The sequence below is a fragment of the Rutidosis leptorrhynchoides genome, chromosome 10, assembly GCF_046630445.1.
Source record: "Rutidosis leptorrhynchoides isolate AG116_Rl617_1_P2 chromosome 10, CSIRO_AGI_Rlap_v1, whole genome shotgun sequence".
Taxonomy (NCBI): domain Eukaryota; kingdom Viridiplantae; phylum Streptophyta; class Magnoliopsida; order Asterales; family Asteraceae; genus Rutidosis; species Rutidosis leptorrhynchoides.
In genome coordinates, this window is record NC_092342.1 from 240,176,410 (window position 1) to 240,181,920 (window position 5,511).

Genomic DNA, 5,511 nt, shown 5'->3' on the forward strand with positions numbered 1-5,511 from the left:
GTTCTTGTGGAGTAGGAATAGCTTCATCAGAAATTACAGGTATTTCAGGTGGTTTAAGTGTAATAACACTTCTTGTGGTAATGGCTTTAGCTGTTTCATTCCGGGGGTTAGCATTTGTATCACTAGGTAGACTTCCCGGTTTTCTTTCACCTATTAACCTTGCTAGGTTACTTACTTCTTGTTCCAGATTTTGAATAGAAGCTTGTTGATTTCTAAATGCTTGAGCATTTTGTTCATTGGTTTGTTTCTGAGATGTGAAAAACTGTGTTTGAGATTCAACTAGCTTCGTCATCATGTCTTCTAAATTTGGCTTTTTATCATCGGTTTGTGGTGGTTTATTTTGAAAATTAGGTCTTTGCTGATTGTAAGTATTATTGGATACTTGTTGATTACTAGGACCTTGTTGGTTGTTGTATGGAATATTTCGGTTATAATTCTGGTTTTGGTTGTAAATTGGTCTTGGCGGTTGATAATTATTCTGATAATTATTTCCAGGCCTTTGGTTTATGTATGAAACATTCTCTCTTTGTTCCATTGTTAGTTCAATACTGAGACAATCTTTTGTCAAATGTGGTCCTCCACACTGCTCACAACTAATTCGTATTGAGTGTATATCTTTAGTCATCTTTTCCATTCGTCTCTCGACAGCATCTATCTTTGCGGAAATAGAATCTAAGTCATGACTAGAATCGGCTCTAGCTGCTTTAGATGATCAAACGATATCTTTTTCTTGGTGCCACTCATGTGAGTGGGAAGCAGTGTTATCAATAATTTTGTAAGCATCAGTTTCTGTTTTCTTCATAATGGAACCACCAGCTGCTATATCGATGTCTTTCCTTGTAGTGATGTCGCATCCTTGGTAGAATATTTGTACCATTTGAAAAGTGTCTAAACCATGTTGCGGACATCCTCTCAATAACTTTCTAAATCTTGTCCATGCCTCATATAGAGTTTCATTTAGCTTTTGTGTGAATGTAACAATTTCGCCTTGAAGTCTTACGGCTTTAGATGCCGGAAAGAATTGTTTAAGAAAATTTTCAACTAAAACGTCCCATGTATCAATCGCCCCTTCAGGTAACGATTCTAACCAATCTTTGGCTTCTCCCTTTAAAGTCCAGGGAAATAACATGAGATATATCTGTTCATCCTCCACTTCTCTTATTTTAAATAGAGTGCAGATCCTATTAAAGGTACGAAGATGTTCATTTGGATCTTCCTTCGGCGCACCACTAAATTGGCATTGATTAGTTACCATGTGTAGAATTTGTCCTTTGATTTCATAATCTGGCGCATTAATGTCTGGAGGAGTAATTGCGTGACCTTGGCCAGTGCGTTTAGCTCTCATTCGGTCTTCCATACTTAAAGGTTCCAGATTTTCCATGATTGAATTTGTTGAATCTGAATCACTAGAGGATTCTGATTTAATGGTTCGTTCCTCAACAATCTCTGTTTGAAAGATTGGTGGTTCCGGAGGAAAAATTAATGGTTCAGGATCTCGAAATCGTCCCTGAATATTCTCCGGATTCTCAATTGTGAGGTCGGGTTCAAAAAATGGATTATCGGAAATTTGAATTGGAGTACTTAGTCGATTGGATGACGATTCTAAAGAAAAATCAACGGCGACAATATTTGCTAGATGTCTTGATCGAGTTACAGGTGGTGAACGTACAAAAGGTGGTGAACGTTTTGCTCGGTGCATTCACTGAATATCCTATTAGTTTTTTAAAAAGAAAGAAAAATTATATAAGTTATCCAATTAATAGACTTTTCTGATTTTGCCCACGTTTCGAATAGCCAAAAGATGCAGCAGAGGGGCAGGATTCATTTGGTCTCAATATAATTGAGTACTGTTTGGCTCCAATAACCCGGTCCACGTACAAATCCAACTATTACTACGAACCAGAAAATTTTGATGTCTATCAATTTAACCGCTTAAAATAATTTTTCGTTGAAATTTAAGAAATTTTAGAGAAGAAATAGAGAAAAATTCTGTCCTAAAAACTAGAATGTCGAGAAATAAAAAAGAAAAAGAGCGCGTCGAAAAACGTCAAAAAATAAAAGATTGAAAAATAATAGGCGTCGAAAAATAAAAATAAGAAAGTAGCGCATCGAAACTTAAAAAGGAACTAAAAACTAAGAATTAGAAGTTGCGTCTAAAAATATTAAAGCTTACAAGGAATTCTATATCCCAAATGGCAATATCTTAAAAAGGTACTAAAAACTTAGAACAGCGTCGCAAAATTCTAAAGCACCTAAATCTTAGTCTAAAGAAAAAGCACTTAAGAGATTTTACGGCAAAGCCTAAAAATCTAGAAATAAAAATAACTATGGCAAATACTATGATTTAAAACTAAATACGAGCGAAAAATACAAATATTACGCTAAAACGAATAAATAAAAAAAATACAAAATATAAAAATATACTTAAAGTTGTAAAAAGTACAATTTTTATAAAAATATTATTTTTATATTATTTATTTAATAAAACTATTAATTTTATAAATTAATTAAACTAATTATAACTTAATAATACAAATTAAATAAATAACTAAACTAATTAATTAAATAAAACCGTAAAAACTAAATAATTAAATTAATTAAACCCTAATTTCGTATTAATTGCAGTCCTAGGTTGACCTGTCAGATTGACCTCCGCGAGTGCGGTTAGGTCCAGTTCAAAAGCTCCGTGAGTCGCGGAGGGTCAAATTTAGGCTGAAAAAGGGTTCGTTTTTGCACAAGTTCAGTTTTTTTCTTTTTATTTTTTTATGTTTTTCTGTTTTATCAAATATATATAAAATATAAATATAACTAAATATTTTTATAAAACAATAAAATACTTATTTTTAAACTCAAAAGTAAAAATACTTTTTTTTTAAACTTTATATATTTTTTTAACAAACTCTTTTTGTATTTTTATATTTTTATATTTAAAAAAACTTATATTTTTATACGAAGGACTTAATAAAAACTTTTACAAAATTATATTATTATTATTATTTTTTATATCATTAGCGTTGCGCTTTCGGCGTTTAAGTTCTCCGGCAGCGGCGCAAAAAATACTTGATGTTATGCGAGGCGTATATGAAATAGTGTATATTTTACTAGGAAAAACTATTAAATACGATACAATTTTACACAAGATATTTATTTATTTATAGAATGAATATTCCTAAACCTTACTACAACACTTATAGGCAGTGTACCTAATCATACAGTAGTGTATTTTTTAGTAAGTCCGGTTCGTTTCACAGGGAATCTTTTAAACAAAGCTTAACGCTATATTAGTTTTAATTTATAAAAATAGAAATATATATATAAGTAATATTATTATTATAAAAGGGGGTTTTTACCGTTTAATGACTGGTTTGTCGATTTTTAAAACTTTAGTCGCAGTTAAAACCTAATGTAAAATTTTAAATAAATAAAAGACTTAATTTAAAGCGTAAAATAAATAACGATAATGAAATTGCAATAAATAAAAGTGCGATGAAATAAAATTGCGATAATTAAAAAGTGCGATAATTAAAAGTGCAATTAAATACAATGACAATAAATAAAAGTGCGATAATTAGAAGTGCAATTAAATATGAAAATAAAGGAATTATGCTTATTTAAACTTCCGTAATCATGATGTTTGACGTGTTGATTTTAGTTTATTTCCATGGGTTAATTGTTCTTTGTCCTGGATTATTTAATATGTCCGTCTGGTTTTTGTCCATAACAGTCCATCAGACATAAATATAAAGTGCGAGTGTCCTCGTCAAATTATCCTTATACCCGAAGTCAAATATTCCAACTAATTGGGGACTTAAACTGTAACAAGGTTTTAATACTTTGTTAACAATTACGCCAAGTGTCCTTGTACATAATTTCACCCTTGTTTTAATAAATCTATTAACTATTAATCCATTCCCATGTTCGGTTAAATGAACGATTATTCGTACATATAAATATCCCGCCCATCGTGTCCGATCGAGTGTATATGGTTATTTATAGGTACGTCCAATTGTAAATCTTTATATTAAAATTAACAAACTATCATTTATTTAAACAAATATAAAGCCCATTAATAGCCCATAGTCTAATTTCTACAAGTGTCGTTCTTTTGTCCAAACCCCAATTATGGTACAAAGCCCAATTACCCAATTTTAGTATTTAGCCCAACATCATGATTACTTTGTTTTAAATAAGCATAATAATAACTTAGCTACGAGACATTAAATTAAAAAGGTTGAACATAACTTACAATGATTAAAAATAGCGTAGCGTTACACGGACAGAATTTCGACTTACACCCTTACAACATTCACTAACATACCCTTATTATTAGAAATTAAAATTAAAATTAAAATTAAAATATAAATATATATACATATACGTTGATGAATGAGGAGAAAAAGATGTGTAAATTTCGACCGAATGCTCGGCCTTTTATAGGCCCACGTAATACTGTTTGACCTCCGCGAGTGCGGAGGTTTTTGCCTTTATAAGCTCCGCGAGTGCGGAGCTGTGGATTCTAGCTCACATAAGTTTGGCTCCTAGCTTGCCGACGGATTTATAATATAATATAATATATATATTAATTTTAAGAATTAATTATATATTTTATTATATTCATGTGCATAGTTGACTTGTAATTTTTAGTCCGTTGCGTCGAGCGTTGATAGTTGACTCTGGTCCCGGTTCCGGATTTTCGAACGTCCTTGCGTATAATTTAATATCTTGTACTTTGCGTTTCGCGTCTTGTACTCTTGTAATTTTGAGACGTTTCTCATCAATAATTGGAACCACTTTGATTGTATTTTGTACTTTTGAGCTTTTTGGTCGTTTGTGTCTTCAATTTGTCGAATCTGTCTTTTGTCTTCACCTTTTATTATTTAAACGAATATCACTTGTAAATAGAACAATTGCAACTAAAAGCTTGTCTTTCTTGAGGAATAATGCTATGAAATATATGTTCGTTTTTAGCATTATCAAATATTCCCACACTTGAGCGTTGCTTGTCCTCAAGCAATATAGTCTTGAAATATACTAGAATCACTTATTTATTCTTCACACTTTGTACATAAGTGATTTCTATACGGCGGTATGAACAATGGTAGCAACGATGTGGTTTACAGTCCCACATGACTATGAAAATTTAGATCCTTTAAGAAAATTGGATCTTTATGAAAATATTTGATCTTTTAAAAATTAAATTTAGCTTTTACCCTAGATAAGTTTTCCGGAATAACCTTCACCGATGTTTGCAAAATATTTTTGTGGGTTTGGTGGGTTTCAGATTTGAAAATTTTAGCTCAAAAATTGTGGTTTTGTGTCACCCACTTGCTAACCTTGTATTGGGAAAGCAACACGTCCAGTATACTTGCTCCAAATATTACCTTTCGGTAAACTACCTTCCGGTTGTAAAGGAAAGCGTTGAACAAGCAACTGTTAAGGCAATGTCCCCTGACATGCTTTTAATTATGGTCTATAATGTGTCGGACGCAATTACTATCCTTTGTAGGAGCA

General features: G+C 31.6%; 1 non-coding gene across 1 annotated transcript; it reads left to right on the plus strand.

Moving 5' to 3' along the window:
- The first annotated feature begins 890 nt into the window (after positions 1–890).
- LOC139873678 (small nucleolar RNA R71) lies at positions 891–997 on the plus strand. Its single transcript, XR_011767405.1, has one exon. It is a non-coding gene; the product is annotated as a small nucleolar RNA R71 (small nucleolar RNA).
- Positions 998–5,511: the final 4,514 nt, after the last annotated feature.